A 10849-nucleotide genomic window follows, 5' to 3' on the forward strand; every position below is an offset into this window, starting at 1 on the left:
TTTCTGGGTCATCAAAATCTCAAGTGTTATGTGGTGATGCATGTTTGCTTCTCACGATTGTTTATTGTATTTATGCATGCATTTTAATTTCAGTTATTTGTTATTAAGGATTTAAAACAGTAAAAAAGGCTAGTACTTCTGATTCACCCCCCCAGAAGCACTCTTCCCATTAAGACATTCCAACAATTGGTATCAGAGCCAAGTTCTCTCAAGAAGAAGCCTAACAGCTTGGAGGAAAAGATCTGAAGATAGAAGTCTTCAAAATTGGGAAGATCATTGAGAACCAGGTGATAGATGTGCATCTCACTGTACACAAGGTAGAGGAAGCTAGAGAGGAACTAAGAAAATCCTTAAAAAGAAGGAAGGAAATAGCTATAGTCAAAAATGATATTCACTACAAGGAGATTGACACCACACAAGTATTTGCTAAAGGAGATTCCAAAGAATTTGATGTAGCAATAGCAAAATTGATGGAGAAAAATAGAGTTCAAGCAGAAGAGATAAGAACTCTTAAGATGGAGCATGAATCATAGGCCATGATGCTATGTGAAATCACTGAGAAAAAGAAAAGAGCAGTTGAGGATAGAGTCATGATGGAAGACAACAAAAAAAATCTTGCAAACAGACTTGAAGAAAAATGTACTGAATTAACAAGGATCTCAAACATGCAGATGGATACACTTGGCCAACTGATGAATCTTCATCATGAACTCAATATGAAATATATTGAGATCTCTACTTTGAGGATGCAAAATGAACATTTGCAGAATGAATTGAATAGAGAAAAAGAAACAGCAGAGAACCTCAACAAGTCAAGTGAAGCTATCAAGTACTTTGAACAGTTTCTAAAATCCCCAAGATCAGCCCATGATACATCAGGACTTGGATACACCAGCACTGAAGTTGGTGAATCATCAAAGAGTGTTGAGCAAAGAAGTAACAAAGGTAAGGATCCTAAACCCACTTGTCATTACTATAATAAAAAGGGGCATACTGCTAATGTTTGTAGGAGTAGAAGGATCAATCAGCCAAACACACCCAAAAGCAAGGGTTACTATCACAAGTGCAACAAGCAAAGTCATATGACACAAGACTGCATGTCTAAAGCCACAAGGACACAAAGATTTGATGGAAACTACCATAATTGCAAGAAGTATGGACATAGAGCCTTTGAGTGTAGATTAAAACCTATGTGGACACCAAATCAGCATGTAAGAAGGGACAACTCTGTACACCATTACAATTGGGACTACGATACAAGGCATAGCTATCATTATTGTCAAGATTATGGACATATACCCCAGAATTGCATAAGAACACACTTCAAGAGGAACTATAAAAGATGGTTGAACCAAACTACTTGCTTTAGTTTTTTGAAAATTGGACATGTTAGCAGGAATTCTCCAACAAAGGCCAAGGCACCCAAGACTGAAGTACATAAGGGCAAAGAAAAGGTTGATGAGGAACACATTAGAACAGACATGAAGAAGACATGGCAAAAAATGGATGGATCAAGTACATCCAATGGAAGGGTCACTTCACCCAAGAGGTCAAGTGATCATATCTCATCCAACTAATCACAAAATGAGCCTATGGGGCTGATACATATAAGGAAGTATCATACATTAGCCCTAAATAAAGAAGAAGCACTGCAAAGTATAAATTTTCATGAGTTAAGATTCTAAGATAAAGTTTGAATGATGATGCCAAGCTGTCTTTGGTTGCTAAGTAAAACTACTTTGGAAGCCGAGTCAAGAAGTCAAGAGGAAGCTGAGTAAAAACTGTAGTGGTTGCCAAGTTACTGACAAAATCAATAGGTGCTGAGTGAGAATAACTATCGAGTGAAATAGAACAGATGTTGAGTTGAAAACCTTTGGAAGCCGAGTGACAGGTGAAGGTATAAGAATGCATTAAATGCAAGGTTTTTGAGTTGCTTAAAGGTGAAAATTGATTCATTTTAAGTCATTCAAATGAAGAGCGATTACCAAGAGCACGACTTAGTGATTTTCGAGCATTCAACTAGCGATTTGCATTGATTCAACATCTACCCAAGCAATTTAAGCATTTAACTAGGTATTTTCTTTAGGTGCCGAGTTGTACAGTTTGTGAAGTTTGCTTAAAATGTGAAACCCTAGTTCGGTTAAAAGTGGCATTTGGTTCAAAGTCGAACCAAAGGAAGGAAAGTCATGAGATTTAGCTTGTCAACAGTGAGGTTAAGCAACCTGAATTCAGGCCAATCCCAGAAGTAGCATACAAAAATGATCCTGCAGGTGCATTGTCTATGATCCTCGAAAGAGTTTTTATGGTCCAAGATGTGCGTAAATGTTATAACTACAAAATAGGAGCCATAGGAGACCTAGAAATCTTCAATACCTATGATAAACTCTGTGATAATGGTATATTGAAGGATGAATTTTCAATTATAGAGAATAAGGGTTTAACCAAAGCCCTAGTTTTTCCAATCGTATTCAAAACTGAGTGGATACGCATAATACTTAGTAGAATTCATGATGGATCATTCTGGTTAGAGCAAGGACCAGTTGAAATTACCAAAAAGATGGTTCATAGGGTTATAGAATTTCCAACCCTAGATTGGCCCAAGACACTGAAAAGTGAAAAGAAGGAAACAATAGAGAAGTACACAAGTGCAAAATGGAATAATAGGGGAATGACAATTGACACAGTAAAAGACCCCCTATTAGATTTTTTTGTGAGGATCATATCACACAAATTTTATTAGTCCAGCAGATTGAATAGCATGCCTTGTATAGCTATTGATGTTGCATACAAACTAATAAAGAAGGACAATACATATGACCTTGCAGAGCTCATGTTGCAGCAGATTAATGAAAATCTTGGAACAATTAGAAAGTCCAAGGGAGCACAATGCAAATTTGGGTTAGTATTGGTATGCATGTTCTTCTATATGATGAAGGAATTCCCTTTGTTTGACAAAGTCAACTAGAATCAAAATAAAACAATTGTTGATCAAATAAATGATTTCATTGCACAAATGGGAGATAGTTTTGATGATCAAATGACTGTATATTTTGATGATTTCAAGACTGTAATGAAAAGGAGAATGAGGATACCAGTTTCACTGGTAGAAAAACATGAGAATGACATATGCTTTCTTGTTGACATTGATTATACTTACATCCAAGCAGTGCTTCCAAGAGTAAGATGGCTTAGACCATTGGGATATGAGCTTGATGTTGATCAAGCTTCTGCAGCTATTACAACATTACTTGTAGAGGAAATGAACAAATTTTCCAAGGCATTTGGAACTTATGACACTATCAAATCAAGAGTTGTTACAAAACTCAAGACTGCCACAGCAGTAAAGAAGAAGGAGAAGCTAGTAAAGAAAATAAAGAAGAAATTTGGTGTTGAAGAAACAAGTGCAACAAGAGAAGCAGAAGAAATTACTGAAGGTGAAGAGGAAGGTGATGATGAGAAAGATGAGGATGAGTCAGAACAAGGGCCACTTAAATTGTCACAAGGCCAAGGTGAAGACAAAGATGAGAGTGTCAAGGAAGAAGGAGCCAAGGAAGCACCCATCAAAGGCAAGGTCATCAAAAGGAAGGCAAAGACACCTCCTACTTCTTAGCCTACACCAAAGAAGCCAACAACTAGAGCTACAACAAGGGCCACCACACAAAAAGCCAAAGAGGAATCTAAAAGGAAGAAGCAAACAACCAAGAAGGCATAGGAAGAGCCAAGGAAAAGGAAAAGATATGTGGCTCAACCTGATACTAATGAAGAAGATCAATCTGAAAAGGTATGTCATCCTCCTAAGTCTTCAGTTGATACATTATGTGAAGAGATTAGGAATGGACACTTAAGTGAAATGAAAAATATTGATTTCAATAAGTTCACTAAAGAGGAACAAAACAGAATAGAAGAATCAGTCTATGTAATGATGGCACAGTTCAAGTATACACCTATTGAACTAGATGGACAATTGCCAAAGGAATTGTCTAAAATTGTAGAAGACAGATGATATTTCTGTTTGAAAATGGAGAAATAAATAAGGGAATCAACCATAGCATGTATACTGCCTGATTTGACAAAGGAACAAATATTTAAAGTAGTCAAAAGGCATAATAAAAGGTTTACACCAAAGTATAGGGCATTCTCCATTTTGCAAAATAAAATTGAAGAAGTTGTACAAAGGACAACAAGATCATGGAAGAATTTGTATAAGAAAATTAAAGATGTTCTTGAAGAGGAATACAAAGAAGAAGCCATAGCTAAACTAGAAGAGAGAAGAAAGAGGAGAGAAGAGAAGATAGAAGTAGAGAAAAAGGTTGAAGAGGAGGAAGGAAAAGATGAAGATAGGGGTACTGATGAGTAGCAAAGTCTATAAGACACACAACTTCCACCTCCTAGTCCTCCTCACTCTACCACCACACCTGCAGAAATCATAAAGATTAAGGATGTTGTTGACACTTCAAGTCAAAACATCAATCCATTAACTGCAAAGGATCTCACTAAGATCCTTGACCAAACAACTCTTCAAGAATAGTTGTGTACAAGTCCCATATTGGTTAGTGTAGATGAGCTCCAAAAGTCAGTAGATAAACTCAAAGAAGCCAAGGTGTCACCACAAGAACCACGTCAAATCACTCAAACTACTAGACTTCCATTTCTACCACCTCCATCACCACCAAGAATAGCCATACAAGTTCATCATGAGCCGAGTGCAATAGCAGGGGAAGTCATAGGTACATCAGTATAGATAACAAGTACACCCCCAGCAATAGTGGCACAAGAAGAGGATAAAGAAGAAACACATGATAAGGAGGAGTTTGCAATACAAACTTTGGTTGAATTGCCAAAAATAGGAACTCCTACCAAACCTATTTAGCAGTCGAGTACTGACAAGTTGACCTTACAAGTCAGTACACCAAGCTCAAGTTCTACTAGGGTAGCCAAGACCATTCATTATGGTATTCCTGAGCTTGATGAAGAAATCCAAATACCCTATTATGATTCAAGCACTCTAACTGAGGAAAAGATGAATGAAATATAGATTGCATTGGATAAAAGAAGGAGACAAGAGGCAATGAGGAAAGACTTCAATACAAGTAGGCAATGAATGAGATCAAAGATATATTCATGGATGCCTTTAGCCTACAACCTCCAGATTCAAGCAGGCCAATCCTTGAGCAACTATCTGATATAGTTGACCAAGTGAATAATGAAGACCATGATACAAATGTAAAACAAATTGAATGGTCAGAAAAGAAGTTTCCAGGAAAGGTCAACCAAAAGATAGCTAGTAACATTATTTTGGGATAGGTTGACCTAGCTAAGAAATTGGATAATGTAAAGATTGTGTTAGGGAACATCTTTTCCCTTTATAGAAAATTGTGTGATTTTTCTAGGTTCACACAAGAAATAAATTCGAAAATTTTGAACCTTGAGAGCAAACTAAAGCTCTCTAGCATGCAACTACCCTCAAATCTTGCACAAAGTGAGAAGCATTTTGCTCAAATGCTTTACACTCAAAGGGAATTAGTTGCATTATCAGCAGAAGAGGCCACTATTAAAGAAAAGCTAATGCAAATACAAGCCTCTATCACTCCCCATTTGGAAGTCTTACACAAGGAGCAAATGTATGTAGAAATAGTCCTGAAGAAGGATCCAAATATTTCTACACATGAAGGAATTGTTGATCTAGCAGCAGAGCTTGCAATCCAACACAAGTCATTGGATATTGCATTGAATAACTGGGATGCAGCTCTTAAAATTCTCCTTGAGGTAAATAAGACATTTTTGGCCAAGCATGGCATTACCATTTAGAATCCTTTGACATAAGTGTCAAAAAGGGGGAGAAAATATTCAAAAGGGGATAATATTTTAAGGGGGAGATATATTAAAGGAGGATAAATGCATATAGTAAAATAAGGAGATAACAAGATCAAAAGGCAAGAACAGGTCAGAAATAGGTCAAAGAACAAAGTACATCAGGCACAATGGCACAAGACATTAGAATTCATGACATAATCAACTCAGGGGGAGTCATAAGGTATAATGTTGTTCACAATATCTTTTTGAAATCTTGTAAGTAAAGAATGGACACATAAGGTTTAGATCATGAATGACCAGTTAAGTGTTTTTGACACTCATGTCAAAGGGGGAGATTGTTGATCAAATAAGTAAGATTGACAAATGAGTGTCAACACAATTAACCATTTTCACTATACTAGCTGAGTATACAATGGAAGCCAAGCCATAACTCTAACACATGCCAAGTTACAGATAGTGTCGAGTAGATGAGAAGACAGTATGTGCTGAGCAAGTTACAGTAGGTGCCGAGAAGATGAGACCAATATGTGCCGAGTAACTTAGGATCCAACAGGAGCTAAGCATTGCGAAGTTAATAGGAGCTGAGTGATTCAAGAATCAGTAGAAGCTGAGCAATCCAGAAAACTAATAGGTGCCGAGTGACACAATAATTCTATAGGAGCCGAGAAACCAGGAAACACAGTGGATGCCAAGCAATCCAAAATAGATGGTGTCGAGCATCAGTATTACTCCATGTGTGAAGCAATGCAGGATCAACATGAAAGTTTGTGCAATCACAAACAAAGACGTAAAACAGTTATGCATGACTCATAGCAGGATAAGGAGATAAGATCGAATCCTTTCTTTTGTCCATGCAACCAATTAGAAAATTGGAGATTGCATGCAACCAATGGGTGAATTTTTAGGATTTGAGCGGGAACACTTGAATCAAGGATGCATAAAAAACCACTAATCTTTATAAGGGAGTCTTGACACCATTAAACAATGTGAGAGTAAGAGAAGAAAGAAGAAGGAAAAGCAGAGCCTATTATTAAGGTCATTGTAGAACATCTGGTGTCAAAGATTTAGTAAAAGGACGTCATTTACACATCTAGTTGATTACAATAGAACAAGGAACACAATCAGCATATCAGATCTAGCAAAGATCAATGATAAAAGAGTAGATAAAGGGCCTGAGATCAGCATTAGAGATTGCATTAGATCAGGTCTATTATTCTAATACTCTCTCACAATTATATTAGGAATTTGGAAATCCTATTGAGTTAGGTGGGTTTAACAACCTTATGTAAATTCTTTAATAGGGTGGCATTCTAAGTTGAATGTTCTTAAGTCCTCTAACAAGGCACACTCCTAATAGGGTGTAGAAATCCTTTAACAGGGTCACATTTAATAGTGTGTTGTAGCCTTTAATAGGGCAAGCCTTTAACAGGGCAAACCATCAGAAGTGGTTGAAATAAATTGTTGCAGTAATTTCATGGGTATCATCCCCACCCTAGTTTTACCTTCTTATTCCTAGAGGATTTCTGGGTCATCAAAATCTCAAGTGTTATGTGGTGATGCATGTTTGCTTCTCATGATTGTTTAATGCATTTATGCATGCATGTTAATTTGAGTTATATGTTATTAAGGATTTAAAACAGTAAAAAAGGCTAGTACTTCTGATTTACCCCCCCCCCCCCCACCCCCGCTCTCAGAAGCACTCTTCCCATTAAGACATTCCAACAGTGTGAAAACAACATTCTAAAAGAAGAATTCAAGATTGTTGCAAGGAAGGGTTTGACCCCTACCCTAGAATTTCCCATGGCATTCAAAATAGAATGGATAAAGATAGTGTTGAGAAAAATACACCATGGATGCTTATGGTTGGAAGGAGGACCAATCAAGATTTCAAAGAGAATAATTTGTAGGGTGACTAGTTTTCCAACCCTAGATCGACCAAAGACTCTGCAAAATTACTCAAAAGTGGTAATAGAAAAGAACACAAGTGCAAAGTGGAATAAGCGTGGAATGACAATAGAAACCATCATAGATCCACTAATAAAATTGGTAGTAAGGGTTATTACTCATATGTTAAATTATCAATCTAGTAGGTTAAACAATGTACCCTATATTGCAGTTGATGTTGGCTATAAAATTGTAAAGAAGGATCATACCTATGATCTTGCAGAGCTTCAATTATAACAGTTGATAGAAAATCTAGGAGCAATCAGAAAAACCAAGAGTGCACAGTGTAAGTTTGGATCAATACTTGTTTGCGTATTTTTCTATGTACAGAACAAATTTTCATCTTTTGTTAAAATAGGTTGGAAAACAAATAGATCAGTGGCTATATAGATCAATGAATACATTGAGCAGATGGGAGAGAACTTTGAAATTGTCATGACCAGCTACTTTGAAGACTTCAAGAAGTCTATGAAACAGGGAATGAGAATACCCATTTCCTTAGTTGAACAATACTACAATAATAAATGTTTTCTTGTTGATATTGATTACACACATGTACAAGCTGCCATACCTAGGGTAAGATGGCTAAGACCCTTAGGATATGAGATCAATGTTGATGAAGCCTCAGCTGCAATCACTGCACTTCTTGTTGAAGAAGTTGATAAAAAAGCCAAAATATTTGGAAATTATGATGTCATGAAGTCCAAAATAGAAATGGAACTAAAGACAAACTAGTGAGGAAATTAAAGGCCAAATTTAGTGAAGGTGCAGGTGAATAGGATGAAGAAGATGATGAAGAGGATGAAGAGGAATAATAGGAACAAGTTAAGGAGCCTCTTGCATTAATCCAAGGATTGAGATAAGATAAGGATGAAGAAGAGGTAGAAGATGCTGAGGTGGAAGAAACCAAGGAAGCATCAATACAAGTAGAATCAAAGAAAAGAAAGGCCAAGGCTCAGCCTATGGCAAAAATAAAGGCAAAGAAGATTGCTAAACCCAACCCAACAAAGCTACCAACACCAACAACTAAGGCAAGCACAAGGGCCACTACACAAAAGGCCAAGGAGAAAGCCAAAGAAAAGGCCAAGGCTATAGGAAAAAAAGGCCCAGTGTAGAAGAAACAAAGAAGGAAATGTGTTGCACAAACAGAGATTAATAATGAGAGGATAAAATTTGAGGATACAAGCTAGTTTAGAGTGGTAAGTCATCAACCAAAATCCAATCTTGAAAATATCTATGAGAACATTATAAATAATGTAGATTTGACTGGTTTGTAAAGTATTAATTTTGAAAAACTTGGTAGAGAAGAGCATAGTTTGATTGAAGAATCAATATATGAAATGATGGCTAAATTCAAGAACATCCCACTTGAATTAGATAATACTATGCCAAAGGAATTATATACTATTGTTGAAAATAAATGGTATTATTGTTTAAACTTGGAGAAAGAAATTAGAGAATCCACATTAGCCTAGGTAAAAATTAACAAAAGGGAAGATTACCAAAGCCAACAAGAAATATGGTGGAAGGTTTGCACCAAAATATAGGGCATTCAACATTTTTTAGAATAAAATTGAAGATGTGAAGAAATTCACTCAAATGTGGAAATTAATTTATGGATTGATAACTGTCAAAGAAGGAGAGGAAGATTCCTTTGAGGGTAGAAATAACGGAGATGCAGGTGATGATAAGGAGGAAGATAAAGAAAAGGATAATACTGTGGAGGATATACAAAATAAAATTGATGACATGGCTATAGCTGAAGAGAAGCAGGAAGAATAGAGTGTGCAAGACACACAGATGCCAACTATGAGCCCTCCTCATGAAACTAGTGTACTTGCAGAAACCATAATTGTTAAGGATGTTCTTGGTAGCTCAACTCAAAACATCAATCCCTTAATTGCATAAGGTCCAAAGAAGATTCTTTACCAATCTATACTACAAGCAAGACTATGTGAAAATCTAGTATTGGTTAGTGTAGATGAACTTCACAAGGCAGTAGCCGAAATCATAAGGGATAAGGTGAATACACAAGAACCACCTTCTGCCATCCCTTCAGCTACCAGCACTCAACCTTTAACTCAAACATCTGTAGAAACATCTATTAAGGTTGACACAAATGTTACAGTTGATTTAGTTGAACAAGCAGAAGAAAAGGAGACACCAAAAGAGCAAACATGACAGATAGATATATCTATACCTAAAGCACATGAACAAGGTGCAACTCAAATCATTATGATTTATGAGAGAAAATATAAAGAGAGCAAGGATACACCAAAGGAAAAGGAGCAAGAAGCTATTCAAGCATTGATAACATTACCAACATCAAACACTTATACAAAAATCCTTCAGAAGCTGGGCACAGAGGCTGTACCACTACAAATTTCAGCACCAAGCTCTAGCTCTACAAAAGTTGACAAGGTAACTCACTATGGTTATGTAACTTTAGATGAAGAAATAGTGATACCTACGTTTGAATATGCAAAAATGACACTAGAACAAATAAACATGTTGCAATAAGCTTTAGAGAAGAAGTGCCAGGAAATACTCAGGAAGGAGTGTAGGCAGAGGCAAGCACTACAAGAAATTAAAGACATCTTCTTAGATGCATTTAGCTTGCAATAAACTTTCGAGATGAAGAAGCACCAGGAAATACTCAAGAAGGAGTGTAGGTAGAGGCAGGCACTGCAAGAAATTAAAGACATCTTCTTAGATGCATTGAACTTGCCTACACCTAAAGAAACAAAGCCTCTATTGGAAAAATTGTTAGAAATTGTTGAAAAGGTCAATAATGAAGATATTGACACAAGTGCAAAACTTCTTGAGTGGTCAGAGAAGAAATTCTATAATAAAGTGAACGAGAAAATATCTAGTGAGATAAAACTTACTCGAGTTGCACTAACTACAAAGGTTGAGGAAGTGAAGAAGGTACTTGAGAATATTTTCTCCTTGTACACTAAACTGTGTGATCCCTCACTCTTCACTCAAGACACAAGCCATAGAATTCTAAGACTGGAGAGGAATTTAAAAATCTTAGGTATGCAACTACCTCAAATCCCAGCTTAGAGTGAGAAGCATTTTCATGGATCAA

This window comes from Cupressus sempervirens, chromosome 5 (genome assembly GCF_028749045.1).
Source record: "Cupressus sempervirens isolate cs-2001-9-10 chromosome 5, ASM2874904v1, whole genome shotgun sequence".
NCBI lineage: Eukaryota > Viridiplantae > Streptophyta > Pinopsida > Cupressales > Cupressaceae > Cupressus > Cupressus sempervirens.